At 44.1% G+C, this 15,034-nt stretch overlaps 1 long non-coding RNA gene across 4 annotated transcripts in view; it reads left to right on the top strand.

Moving 5' to 3' along the window:
* Nucleotides 1-14,779, top strand: part of LOC133389054 (uncharacterized) — a 40,213-nt gene extending 25,434 nt beyond the window's left edge. For 2 of the 4 annotated variants that reach the window (XR_009764012.1, XR_009764013.1), the window contains exons 5-7: nucleotides 12,202-12,253; nucleotides 12,536-12,599; nucleotides 12,710-14,779. This is a non-coding gene — a long non-coding RNA (uncharacterized LOC133389054). The remainder of the gene's footprint in view (nucleotides 1-12,201; nucleotides 12,254-12,535; nucleotides 12,600-12,709) is intronic. The other 2 variants (XR_009764015.1, XR_009764016.1) reach the window with 2 other exon arrangements.
* Nucleotides 14,780-15,034: the final 255 nt, after the last annotated feature.

Genomic DNA, 15,034 nt, shown 5'->3' with positions numbered 1-15,034 from the left:
GAGAACTAAGCATGGTTTATAGTTTAGTGTCCTTTCTTAGATATTTGGTTATGTGAGGGGTGAGTTCCTACATCAAAAGTAGAAGAAGCTGCATTTCCATTACTAGTAAGACCCAAGTTTTTTCACTGTGCTGGATGCAAAAGAGGTTCTATGTGAGCCCAAGAGAGAAACACTGACTGTGAGATTGCCAGACCAAGTGGTAAGGAAAAGGGGGCATGGGAAGAGAAATAAGAAAACCATTCTTCCCCATTCCCTGATAGCCTAACTGGCCCTTGGTGTCATCTTGTTAGGACAGAGCAGTGGAGGAAGTGAGTAGAACTAGCTGCAGTTGATAATCAACATCTTACCAGAGAGCTACAAAACCAGCACCACTGGGCAGGGCAGGTCATACCACACAGGAGTCTCCCCTTTTGGCTGTGCCTTTGAGGTTATGGCAAGGTTGAAAAACCCCTCCACCCTTCAAGCTGGGTTACTATTTTTCTATGGTGTGCCTCTTGTGTGTGTTCAAATTGTCTGAGGCCACTGCTTGGTGAGAGAAATAAATATCAGGAAAGTTGTGTGCAGATCCACCCATCCTTGAATGAAAGTCTGGAGTGGAAGTTAGCAACCTGGATGAGTGTTGGTTTGCTGTCTAGGTCAATACATTTGTGTGATTGAAGAACAGGGATTTGTTTTGATAATTCATATGGTTCTGTCAGTGAGTAGCTTCGGAGTCTTATGGTGGTTTTGCAGTGCATTTTAGTAGAGTGGGTGGAGCAATTGGTGATACCAGTTTAGTGATTGAAAGGAAGATGCTGGAATGATTGAATGGATAGTGCATTTTTGTATCTTTGCAGGTGTTTGGGAGTAGAATAGGATGAGTGATATTGGATGAGTAGTGAGTAAGTATGATTTGCATTTATGTAGTGTGATGTTTATGTAGTGTGAATGATTTGGGTTGTGAAACTGGTTGGGAATAGATGCATGGTGAGCTGTGCAGGGGATATGGTTGGAGGAATAGGGTCTGGATGGCTGCACACCATACCTCACCTTGCAGGTACCTGATAGCCTGGCTACTGGATCTTTTCCCTGATTTTTAAGATGTTTTTAAAATGTGCTGCTATGCTTTTGCCTTTCTAGGATTTCACTGTCTCATATGGTATTGGAGGCTTTTAGTTTCATCGTTATTTCTCTGTAAACCTAATTAGGGTATATGTTCCTAACTTTGATGGAAGCTAATGTTTTTACCAGTTGCTTCCCAGTGCTTCAAGCATGACGTTTTCTCCATCAGGGCTCTGAGATGGCCAAAAGAGTGGCTATTACTCAGATGCCTTAATTGATTACATTAGGGACTCAGCAGTGAGGAAGACATTTGCATTTTCCAGAGTTCTCACACCTCTATGCATAATTGACAAGAGTCACTTCTAGTGAAAATGATAAAGCTCTGTCCTAGTCTCACTAAGTCTTTTCTTAGTTCACCTCTCTGGACAAAATGGACTTTTAGAGTCCAGGTGCTTAAAGAACTACTAAAATGGGAGCAAGGCTGTCCTCAGTAATACCTGTCAACCTAACAGGTTTGTTGTGACGATAAAATGGAGAGCTACATATGCTCTCTTGAAAAAGCCAGGACATAAATGCCATTAAATAAACCAATAAAATATGAATACATTTGTTGAATAGATAGGATTCTTTACGGTGCAGATTGCCCCACCACTGCAGCCTTCTGATGAACAAGCTGCATTTGTGAATATTTTGTGCAACTATTATATGCTCGAAGAACCTGTTCTAGGTAGAATCTAGCAGGCTAGATGGAAGCAGAGAAACTGACCACAAGATACAAATTGACCTATTTTGTTCCTTTTCATATGACATATAAACTGAATGTCATTTACTGACAATGAATTAGGAAGATGTCTTGTTACACATCTTAGTGTTTGAAACTAGATGCTGCAATAGTTTTGTATCTGTAAAGACATGACCTCAGCAACATGTAGTTGCACACAGACTTGTTCGGGCAGCTGCAGTTCATGACAGAAAGAGGATTCCTTGCAGTAAACGTGAAGGGGCAAAGCCTGTCTGATTTCCTTCCCTCTGGTTTGCAGTGAAACTGAGTATCAGTTTGGCATTTTCTTACCATCTTCTATTTCCTCACAAATAATAGTTAGTTCTCTACTTTTTCTTGGTTGTTCTCTCATTTTAGGCTGCTGGAGAAGACTTATCCCTGATACAGTTCAGCTCTGTCACTAATTAGGCTGACTTACCATATATTTAGTTCCATCTCATGTCAAGGCTGGAGTTATAATTGCAGGTGACACATTTGTGAGCTCCTATTGTCATGCAGAAGAGGGCTGTGAGCAGGCTATCCTCATGGCTACGCTTGGATTATTGAAAAGCAATTTGTAGGGGAAGTCTACAGGGGAAAGGTATTTCACCTCACTAAGCCTAAAAAAGAAAGAAGGAAAATCACTCTGGTGATAGATAGCTTGAGGTCTCTGAAGCAAACATGTTTAACAAGATCTATTTAAAAAAATAACTTAGCATATCAACAACCATATTTTAATGCATATGCTGCTAAAGGCAATATTAGCTTTTTTGACATGTGGTTGCAATAAAGTGCTGTTGCGGGATATGTTGTCTCTTTCAGCAAGCTCAGTGAGGAAGTGAGAAAAGATGTAATAACCTAGCTAATTGCTTTATTTTGCATACAGCAGCTTTTTTTAGCAAGTATAGACAATTTTCTGTAATTTTATATTCGATGCCTCCAATATTTAGGTTAGAAACCTCAAGATTCTTGAATAATTATGGCCTATCTACATGAAGAGCAATTCCAGGTAAGCGTGCACAGGATTACAGCCTTAGGTTTTATTTATTTTATTTATTTATAAATCAAATAAATCAAATAATAATAATAAATAAATAGGTTTTGTGCATGAAGAAAGTAAAGAATAGGATCTCTTGAATACAACAGTGGTTAAGGGGGGCAAGAGTGCATGAATGTGTGTGTGCATGCACACAACTCTCATACAATTGGCACCCTCTCGAAGGCACGCATTCACCTTCTTTGACATGCATGCATGCACACACATATGATCCATCAAGGAATTGAGGGGGGAGGTGCAGGACAGAGAAAAGAACAGTATTCAGTCCTAGAATCTTCCTTGTCTGTTCTCCATAGCCCCCCACTCCCATGCAATCAACCTAACACTCAACTCCCTATCTTCCTCTCCTTTTTCATCCAAAGAACCCCAGTTCATTATCAGGGCAAGCACAAGGCTGCTCACCCATCTCTGTTCCAGTTAGGGATGGGATCTGCTTGTTGGTGCCAGTTCAATCACATTCTGTCAAACTGGCAGGCAGTTCCATTGTGTGTTGCTTTGTTTTCTGCTATCTTCTGCTTTTACCATTTTGATAAAGTCAGTTTCACATTAGCAAAGCAAAAACCCAACATGGTCAGTTTCCTTACCAAAACTCCAGGGTTGGGGAAAACTGCAGAAGCTCACAGCATTCAGGATTGGTCTGCAAACAATTGAAAAGTCCAGTGCCAAGTTCAATTTTAGCAAAATTCTGGCCCACCCCTAGTTCCAAGACATACCTACTTCCCATTCCTCTTCAGACTTGTCATAATATCTGAGTGGCTAGGTGAGGGGTGGGAGATTGCTGCAGAAATGTGGAGAACTGAATTTAAGTTTGGAAAAAATGAGAAACTGAGAGGACCAAAATTGATAGATTCTTCCATCACTCCTTCCATCATTATACCCTTTTATACAGGGGTATAAAAATGTATCCAACATGGGCTTTTCCACTGCAAGGTGAATTGCAATAATACTTGATTATTTGAGTGAATATAATTATTTTCCCTTGGTAGTTATTAAGAAGGCAAGCCAAGTTACAATGGAGCATCTGACTATTCTTTTTGCCTTTTCTGGATAAAGACTCACAAATACAGATGCTTATGAGAGGTTTAATTAAGCTGCCCACAGCTCCTGAGAACCAACATTATATGACATGAGTTGTTCTCAAATATGGGGCCTCACTTACTGCGCAGCTGGTGGGTGGGGCCTAGTTGCAGCCAGGAGTGAAGCTGCTGCCTCCATATCTCGTTGGGGCAGAGTCGCGCGTCGCGGCTATTACGCACGTGCGATGCACAGCGTGAAGGGGCGGGGCTTAATGGGCCTATTTAAGCCCAGCCGCCCCTTCCAACCTCCTCCTTGCTCAAGCGACGTTGAGAATGATGGGGGATCAGACGGAGCGAGGAGATGAGCGGTGGCGGCGGCGGCCATTTTGCGACTGGGTCAAGGGACAGGCAGTTTGGTGGAGGCTGCTACTCTGCTACGGCAGCCATTTTGTATAGGCCGCATGGTCGACGCCATTTTAGGCGTGCGATTCACGGCATTTTGCCTTATTTTTGGGCTGATTTAGACCCCATACAATTAGTTCTGGTTGCAGGCAAGGGTGTTTGCATTCCATAGGAGCGCCTGCGGCCAAGGTGGGCCTTGGTAACGGGGCCTACCCGGCCTAATACAGTGTGCACCCACCCACCAATACTCCCCACCCTAGCGAGTAAGGAAGGGAGACACAGGGGCTCTCTTTTAGCGCCACTTGTGGGTTACCTGCCTCCCAGTTAAGCAGCACATTTATTGCCTTATATGGACGGCGAGGGACAGAGCAGCTGGGAGACGGAGCTGCAGAACAGCAGTTTTTTGCGGTGCAAGGAGCCTTTTGCGGGCCGATGTTGGCCTCCTTATTTCCCCATTAGGGGTGTGGGCTGCAGGCAGGGTGGTCGCGTGCCTGGAGGAGCGGCTGCGGCTGGAGTGGGCCTTGTTAAAGGGGCCTACTCAGCCAAACGTGGCTGGCACACACACACATGGCTGGTGGGGGAGGGAGACGCCTGTACTCTCCAGCAGCACCACCTCAAGGCTGCCTTGGCAGCCAGTTAAACAAGAACTCAACACAATTATAATCTGAATTACATGATTAGATTCTATTGAATATAAATAAATTATAGGTGCTGCATGGCTTATGATTAGGGGTTTTATACATTAAGCAGTGTCTTTACTTTAATAATAATATTGGTATTGCATTGTTTGACACTGATACTGTTTGTGTATTTATTCTTGTGAGCTAAATCACCACACAGCATTTCTAATAATTATTATTTCATAATTATAATTATAAGCCAATGACTGGGAATAAGGGAATCACACATACAGTCATGGGGTATAATATTAATATTAATAATAATAATAATAATTAATAATAATAATAATAATAATAATATAATGATAATGATAAGTCGGGGTGGATTTAAAGCAATAATGCCACCCAAGAAAGGAAATGGTGTGTGTGTGAGAGGTCCCCTCATAAAATGCAGGCCTTTGGGCATTTTTAAATTACCCCACCCATACGCCTGGGATAGGTTTTGGTGTAGTGGTTGAGGTTTGGACTGCAACACGGGAGATCAGGGTTCAAATCTTCCCAATAGCCGTGGGCTGCAGGCTTAGAACTAATTATGAGAGAGGAGGCCGCACAAGCCTTTTGAGCCTCAACAGGCCCTATTCCCCTCCCCCTTTGGTTGCCAAGGCTGGGTGTGAGTTCAGCCTAGGTAGGGGGCGCAAGACTGTGAAGGATGTGGTTGACACATTGGCAGCCTCTCTTGGCCATTGTGCAGGGTTCTTTGGTTAGGCTTATGTCCTTTGCATGACTTGGGCCTATATTAAGTTCAAGATACTTTATTCTATTAATTTTATTACATGGTGGCTGCTTTGGGGGGTGCAGAGCTCTTTGGTTAGGCTTCTGACTTCCTGCTAGGCCCAGGAATATATTAGGTTGAGGTAGCTAATTTTATTGTTATTATATTACATGTGGCCTTTGTAGGGTCGGGTGAGCCTTTGGGGCCTTTCGGTCTTCAGATTTGGATACTAATGCTGTGCAGAGATGACAGGATTTGCTAGAAAACGTCTACATCACCATAACTTAGATGTCAGTGATCCTTTTCCACGTGTCAGTTACACATTCCTTGTTAACTATGAGATAGAAGTTGCATTTATTTGAATTTGGTCTCATATCAACAACAAAGCATATGGCATATGTTATATTCAAAGAGGAATATGTAAACTTCTGCAGGGAATTGAAGGTCTAGCAGATGATAATGTGGCTTGATGGGTGGATAGGAATAAAGAGGAAAGACAGGCTACTTATTAGGCTCTTATCCTCATTTCTAGGATTTTAGACCTTACTAAAACAGGGGGTGGTCTTGACAGGATCTTAGACTATTGTGACACGGAAGCTGCCTTTTAAGATTCAGGCAGACTCTTCATTCTTTCTTTATGATTTTACAACAACATTTCTGATATCATTTACCTGAAGTCATATATAGCATGCAACTTTTACATTGACATGTCTATTTTAATATGTAAGATATCAGTTACTTGAAATCAATATAGCATGCACATTTTGCAATTTGAACACCTATTCTGATTGGTGCTTTGGAAACCCACTAGGAAAAAACTGCAGTGGGTCCAACTATTGGTGACAGCAGCATATCCTCAGTCTCTGTGTGTTGGGGTAACTGGGTTAGCTGCAACAACATAGTAGTTTGTAAGGTGCACTTACTCATAAATGATTTCCTTCCCTTTGCAGAAGGATATGTGCAACAGTGAGATAAGAGGCAAGAGGCCTTCAAAGGGGTTAGAAGAAGCCACCAGCATAAGCTGCTCAGGTTAGACTCAAGTTAGACTCAAGGTACTACAAACTCTGTTTGCAGGCTACCCGGTTTAAGGGGAGGTTTGTCTGTGTTATGGTGTTTTCCCCTGTTGGTTTCACAATCCCATACTCGAATTCTCAGCTGGCCTTCATGGCCTCCAACTCCCGGCTGGCCTTCATGGCCTACAATCTTCAATCTGTTTTAGTTATGGCGGTAATTGCCAGGGACGGAGTGTAACCTTTCTGGAATTCTTCCCTATAGTGGTGGCTGTTTATTTATGGGCCGAGAGGCTGAAGAACTCTACGGTCCATTTTTGGTGTGATAACCTGGCCACGGTCCATGCTATCAACTCCCTTACATCTAGGAACGGCTGGGTTATGAGCCTTGTCTTGGGTTTTGTTCTCCAGTGCCTGCGAGGCTGAAGAACTCTACGGTCCATTTTTGGTGTGATAACATGGCCACGGTCCATGCTATCAACTCCCTTACATCTAGGAACGCCAGGGTTAGGAGCCTTGTCCGGGGTTTTGTTCTCCAGTGCCTGCGTTTCAATATGCTTTTTCGGGCACGGCATGTTCCTGGCATTGACAATAGTTAGACAGCCGCAAAAACGCCCTCCCCCGGCACCTGGCTCCTCGGATGAGGAGACAGTGCCGCCATGGACTGCCATCTTGACGCGCCTGGAGGCTTTAGGTGAGGTGGTGGCTGGATCCAAGGGAGATTTGTCTCGACGGGCCCTCCAGCAATCATATGTCTCCAGGGAAGGGAGTTGTACCTGTATAACATTGATGGTCCGGCAATGTTGCTGGACAGGGATGGAGCAGTTGTGCACCCTATCCTGGGCTTACAGTTAGGCCTCAGTCAATGGGCTGCAGTGTGGTGGCTTGGCTGGCGAGGAATACTTTGGGACGGGCTCCTACCCACTTTGTTCCAGCTTGGTTCAGTGCGGACATCTCTGCATGTGGTGGTCATTCCCTGAGTTGGGAATGACCTCAGTATTTGAGGCAAGGCCCTCAGGTGGCGGGCATGTGCAGACATGCAGTTCGGGACGCAACGATGGCCTCGGTTACTTAAGGGCATGGTCCTCAGTTTGGCAGGCATGTGCGGACATGCAGTTGGCGAGGCAATGGAAGGGCATGACCCTCAATTTGGCAGGCATGTGCGGACATGCAGTTCAGGAGGCAGCGGAAGGGCATGGCCCTCAGTTTGGCAGGCATGTGCGGACATGCAGTTCAGGAGGCAACGGAAGGGCATGGCCCTCAGTTTGGCAGGCATGTGCGGACATGCAGTTCAGGAGGCAACGGAAGGGCATGGCCCTCAGTTTGGCAGGCATGTGCGGACATGTAGTTCGGGAGGCAACGATGGCCTCAGTTACTAAGGGCATGGCCTTCAGGCAGTGGCCCTCACACTGTTTTTTGGTGCCTTCCGAATTGGGGAAGTCCTAGCTGGCTCCAAGCGAGACTCCTCTCATCGTGCCCTTCAATTGGCAGATGTTATCATAGCAGGAGGTTGCATTTGCATAAAGCTGAGACGGTCTAAGACCGACCAAAATTGTAAGGGACAATATGTCCGGTTGGCCCCATCCACAGTGCCTGCCCTCTGCCCAGTGCGGGCTTTACATGCGTTTATGGCAGAAAGGGGGCAGAGGGATGGATATTTATTTGCCCACGCAAGTGAGGTTCCCCTCACAAAATACCAGTTTTGGGCTTTAACTAAGCTAGCTTTACATAAGCTGGGGTTTGACCCCTCACAGTTTGGAACCCATTCCTTCCGAATTGGAGCTGCTTCCACGGCAGCAGATATTGGATTTCCCCAACCAAGAGTACAAGCAGTCGGACGTTGGTCCTCTGGTGCCTTTAAGGCCTACATTCGCCCCTTTAAGGGGCCTGGGAACGCGGAAGCCTGATACGTTATATTTATTTTGGCAAGTGGCTGGACGGGGCAGGAGCGGACGCGCATCCTCATATGCGGCCACAGCATGATCTTCTGGGCAGCCTGGAGGGCAGCGAGGTCGAGCATGGGCTCGCAGCTGGGCCTCAGTCGTTGGGCTACGGTACAGTGGCTTGACCGGCAAGGAATGCGTTGGGAGGGGCTCCTACCCACCCTGTTCCAGCAGAACGTAGTGCGGACGGCCCCGCACGTGGTGGTCATTCACCTTGGCGGTAATGACCTTGGTTTGCTGCAGGGCAAGGCCCTCAGGGTGCAGGCATGTAAGGACATGCAGGTGATAAGGCAAAGGTGGCCTTCGGTACGTCTGCTATGGTCAGACATGTTACCACGTAGGGTATGGCGTGGGGTCTGGAATCCTGGGGCTCTCGACAGGGCACGGAAGAGGGTCAACCGGCATATTCGGTTGGCTCTTCTTGGGCACGGGGATTTAGCCATTCCGCATCCCCATATTCAGCATTCCACGGTTGAACTATACAGGGCCGATGGTGTCCACCTGTCTGACGCAGGTAACGACTTTTTCCTGCAAGACCTGCAGAGGTGTCTGCGAGAGTTTCTTCTCGGCAGTGGGGTAAAGGGGGACTAAATAGAGATTTGTCCCCCTTTTGTGGCGGGAAGGTGCGGGAAGGGAGATAGGTAAGGACAGCTAGGTGGCCCCCTTAGGCACCTTTGGAGGTGATTGGCGGTTTCAGAGGCCTGCCTGTCAGAGCTTTCCAGCTTGAAGGCAGGATATGGGCTGCCTCTGGGGCCAACTTATCTCATCTACCCAGGGGTTATCCAGCCCCGGGTGGGGATGACGTAGGAAGGCCCCCCTACTCACCTACAAGGTGTGGCCTGGGTAAGGGTAAGCACATGGGCTTGCCCTTCCTCCGGCAGGGGCTGGTCGCCCAAGAGCTGTATGGCAAGATACTTGCTTAGAGTCAGTTCCGCACCTAGGTTTCCTTCTGCAGGTCACTTTAAATTGGGTTTATTTTAATATAATTTAATAAAGTGGCCCTTGTTCAACCCAAGCTGATGTGTCTGTGTTTTATTTCACACCTCGACTGCAACTCATTTGTTGCCTGACTGCAAGTGTTCTGGAGAGAGAAAGGAGTCAGAACCAAGAGACCAAACCAGGAATCAGAGCTGAAGAACACACCAAATACATAGGGCCAGGAAGACCACTATTGTTCAAGCAAAGTCCCTAACCAAACAGTTCACTGTAGTCCTTTCTATCTAGGAGAGCCCAATGGCTAATCTTGTTGGGCAGTACCACTCCAGAGCTTGAGCATACATCCCTGTCTCATAATACTAGAAGCCAGGGTCATCCAATGAAGCTGAGTGCTGGAAGATTCAGGACAGACAAAAGTTTTTCACCACTGCACGGTTAAACTGTGGGATTCGTTGCTAGAGGATGTAGTGATGGCCACCAATTTAGAAGGTTTTAAAATGGGTTTAGACAAATTCATGGAGGATAAAGTTGTCAGTGGGTAGAAGTCCTGATGGCTCTGTACTACTTCCAGTATCGGAGGCAGCATGCTTCTAAATATGAGGTGCAAGGAAGCACATGTTGGAAGAACACTGTTCTGCTCATATCATGCATGTGGGCTTCCAATAGGCACCTGGTTAGCCATACTGAGAGCAGGATGCTAGATTAGATGGGCCTTTAGTCCGAAGTGGTAAGTTAAGTGTTCATATAGTGGCTATACTAGTATAGTATAGGGAGCTACATTCCTCTTCCACGTCAGGATATAGTATGCTTTCGCTTGTGAAATGGGTGTCTATCTATTTTTGCACATCTATTTTCTGGAACGTCTGAAAGCATCCATTTCACAATCTGCATAAGGTCAGAGAGAAAGAGAGAAATGGCCCACACAAGGTGGGCAATAGCTATTACTTGTTGCATATGCTTTGCACACATTCTTTCCTACAAATGAACACCAACACTCTTATAATTGTCCCCAGATCCTTTCATGCTATGCTGTCTCCTTTCTTGCTCAGATTCTTTGACACTGAGCATATAAGATCCCATTTCAGCAGTATATCACTATTTTCCTTTTGTAAAAGGCTAGCCAGAGGATCATGGCTTATCTCTTATAGAGACTCTAAACCAAGGATGGGGAACCTGTGTCTTCCCGCAGATGGTGTTGAACTGCATGTCTCATTAATCCCAGCTAGCATGGCCAATCCGGAGGGCCATAGTTTACCTATGCATCTTCTAAAACGTTTAAAGCCATTCCAGTAATGAAGCCAGATTATGGATGCACCTCTTCTCAGAATGAATCTTCATGAAAACCTGTCTGAAATACTTAGGCCAAGGCAGATTGTTGTGGAGGCCCACTAGCTACATGATAATGCCCAACTGGCAACCCAGAGCTTAGTAGCAAACACTGTATGAGTGACAGACCAACAAAACCTTATTCTTGTTAGAACTTTTAAAAATGTTCAGTATTCTTATCCTAAACACTTTTTTCCTCTGGAATTTCCTGCTCCTTTGACAACAGCCTTTTACCATGTAGGATAACTTTGTCCCAAGTCCTGCAGAAATAACACTCTCTAGGTCACTGTAACCTTGGACCAGAAAGCATTTCAATTTGCCTTTAATTCAGCACAACCCATATAATGAAAGCAACTCTCTCCCACTCTCTGCATACGCACATTGATATGATTTACCTAGCTCTTTCTGACTCCCACCCTTCCAGCGGAGAAGTTCTAGATCACAAGAAAATTATTACATGTCAGAGCCCTTTCAGCTGTAACTTGAGACAATTCAGGGACCACTGATTTACGTATTTCTAATTTGTCTATTGTCAGGAGCTGCCAGGGTTCCGTGGACCAAGGCAAAAGTTGAGTCAGTCTGGCTACTGCCTCTGATGCTCACAGCCAGAGTTACAAGTGAGTGCCAGGAGGCAGTGTGCTAACACTGAAACAATCATTGCTGCTGTCCTGTCAGTAGAGCATAGAAGTGACAATGGGGGGCTGGAACAGTTGCCCTCCTGAATGAACCAGGAACCCATGATCCCCAATTTCTCTCTCTCTCTCTCTCTCTCTCTCTCTCTCTTTCTTTCTTTCTCTCTTTCTTTCTTTCTCTCTTTGAAGAGTACATTTCTAGTGTTTGTAGAACCTGAGAAACTTGCCTGCTCAGTGTTTTAATTTGCTCCCCCTCCCTCCCAGATGCCTATGGTATAGGATATGGAGCACAAAAGGCTTGAGGTCCCCTAACCCCTTCCTGCCCCCACATGACACCCATTCCACTGGTTTCTGGTGTATATCAGTAATTAACCCTTGTAACCTTATAAAAATCATTTCACTAGTTACGTAATGGGGTCGAATCGACCAATACTATAAATTTAACATTAGATGTAATAATTCTCCATAGCTGTGAGATTTGCTCTCCTTGTCTGTCTGTACCTCATCATTCAGATTTGGTACATGGACAGAATAATAAAAAACTAGTGTCATTTTCTGCAGAACTGAATATGATAAGGAGAGGAGTCTGTACAAAATTAAGAAGTTTAGGCGTTTCTAGGCAGAAACTAGCATGATTTATAAATATTGGGACACTGGGGTAATATTGTCCCCCACCTCACTTTCAGGAACATAAGACATCTGTTCAAACTGCTTTGACTGCTTTGAACATCAAAACAGGTAAGCATTATTATTGGTATTAATGTATTGATCTTGAGGCACTGGAAGTTTTTATCCTCATACTCCCATATATCCAGGTGTAAAATTACTTGGATTCAAATACTCCTTATACTAAGAGAGAGAGAGAGAGAGAGAGAGAGAGAGAGAGAGAGAGAGAGAGAGAGAACAAATAAACAAACAAACCTTCTTCCTCTCATTTAGAAGAGCACCTGTATTCATGCAAGGGTGAAAAAAGATCTTAGATCATTCTACTAAAAAAGAAAGTATATTCTCTTTTATCAGAAAGAAGAAAAGATGTTTCACCAAACTCTTTGACAGATACACTCCAACACCTGTCCAAAACAAGGTGGGTTTAGAGTGCCTAAAGAAAGCTTTAAAACACCAGACCTGGGGGTACACAATTCAATGTATATCCTGGGGTTTTGTTTTATTTTATTTTATTTTTCTTCTAAACAGAGAAGAATCGCAAACAGACCCACAAGAATCAAATTCCAACAGCGAAAACAATCAGTGTTGGCCCACCTCAGGGGAAAAAAAATGAATGCCAGCCTTTCAAGAGAGACTCACCCTTCTTGCACCAGAAGCACTTTAAAATATATTTGAGCTCTTGCTAAGCATGGTTGGGGAAGTTTTTGTACATGATCCTTCTCTCCAGAGAACTAACGGATCATTTTCCCTTTCTCTCTGGCCTTTTCTGTGTTGTTTGTATTTTTGCTGTGTTCTACCCAATCCAATGATTATGTGAAAAGAAATGAAAAAGCCAAGGATATGGACTGAAGCTTCCATTCTGTACCCTCCAAATAAATCCCTACTATTCCCTGATAGAAGTCTTAAATCCTTAGGCTGCCTGCTAGTCTGTATATTTATTTAATAGTACACCATACCACATCCTGAAAACACAGGGTTTGTAACACATTTTTAAATCAAAGTAAAAAAAATCTTAAGAATCTAATAACAGATGCTTACCCAACCCCCACCCACCCAACCCTGAATATTGTTTACAGAGCATACCCTCTTCTGTTCACTGAACTAGTAGTAAAATACCATGGTAATCAACAGAAGCCTGAACTTTGCATTACTTAGCTCAGAAACAACAATCAAACATCTTTCATGTTATAGTATATGTGGTATGTCCATTGGTCTTCCTGTCTGGGTGCAACAAAGAGGTTTTATAAAGCTATACCATTAATTCTAATGCAGTGTGGTGAACCTGTGGCCCTCCCGATGTTGTTGGACTACAGCTCATCCCTGATCACTGACCATGATGGCTGAGGGAGAGGCTGATGGCAGTTGGACTCCACTGGGACCACATTGGGAGGGCCACAGATTCCCCATTCCTGTTCTAATAGAATGTGAATTGGAATTTCTGCTTATGTAGATGATAGTGGAGCGCTGTTATTATACAGCACAGTGCTAGCTTGCTAATGTCAGGGCTGGGGTTACAGGTTGATAGATCACTTGGTATCTTGACTTGTAACAAACCAACTAGACATTCATATTCTTAGTATGCTGCCCAAAATGTCTTGATTGGTCACGGTTGTTTAAAGAAGAGTACAAGGAAATATTTACCTTTGTATCACAACAGAATTTGATTTTCCATAGTTATCCCTTAAATGCTCCTTGATGGGAGTTGTCCAATGGTAATGCAAGGGACAGGTGGCAAAGGTCATGCTTTGCTTCAGCAACTTTGGATGAAGAAGCAGCTGATGATTTATAAGGTTGGAGGAGGCTTTACTTCCTATCTTTCTAGCAGGATCAAAGATCAAGTTCTGTTCCTCTCCCTTCAGCAATTTATCTAGTTTTATAAAATGGAAAAGCAAAGTAACAGGATTGTAGTATAGTTCAGTTTAACAGAATGACCAACCTCCCACTCTATCACTTACCACTTTTAAATCAAGGAATATGGAGATTTTGGCAGAATTCATCTTTTTTAAACAAGCAACCAGGGTGTGAAGCAGGACCAGTGGGATGTGTTCTGGGTATAGGGGTAGGTGGTCAGGGGAGAGTTCCAGTGGTCAGATACAGAGGTGTGGAGGGCCACTTTTGGCCCACAAGCCTGAAGTTCCCCACCCTTGCTATACATACTCACCTGGTAGTAAGTCCAATTAAACTAAATGGAACATCTAATTAAACATATGTAGGGTTGTGCTGTAAATTGGGTATCCCCAAAAACGAGATATTAAAGAAGATTTAAAAAATCCAACAGGTTAATTAGAAACATTACAAAGAGGAACAGTACCTTAGCTGTCAGAAAGAACGAAACATCACAAAGCAGGTTTGCTTAAGATTAGGAGTGTGATTGAGTAGTTTACACTTTAGTGCTGAAGATGTGCTAGTTATTCTGTAAAGAAGTTTCCTGACTCGCAATCTTAATACCATTAATGTATTCTGGACAGTGTTTCCACAGGACGTTACACCAACAATCTCCCACCACCTTTTCCTCTTTTTAAACATCTAGCATGGGAAAGAGGTCTGTGAAACTTGTAAGTTACCTTCCTTTTGTGTAATTGTTTAGCATGTTCTAATAAAGGCATTATGGCACTGTGCATGTTTGGATTTTTTTTTAATGGGCAAACATGTCTGCCTACATTTTTGTCTACCTTTAGTTAGATTCCTGTTTACATGGATGCAGAAAGAAAGCTGTGGCACACACATCACCATCCACATTCCCATGTGTCACTCATTTTCTTTTGCTTTCCTTTTTATTTTTTTAACTGCCTTTCTGGGATTTTAATTTTTTTAAGCATGTGGGCTAAGCACTGAATTTCCTGTGGCTACAAG

Source organism: Rhineura floridana, chromosome 7, assembly GCF_030035675.1.
Source record: "Rhineura floridana isolate rRhiFlo1 chromosome 7, rRhiFlo1.hap2, whole genome shotgun sequence".
NCBI classification, from domain to species: Eukaryota; Metazoa; Chordata; class Lepidosauria; order Squamata; family Rhineuridae; genus Rhineura; species Rhineura floridana.
This window is presented reverse-complemented; position numbering and strand designations above follow the sequence as displayed.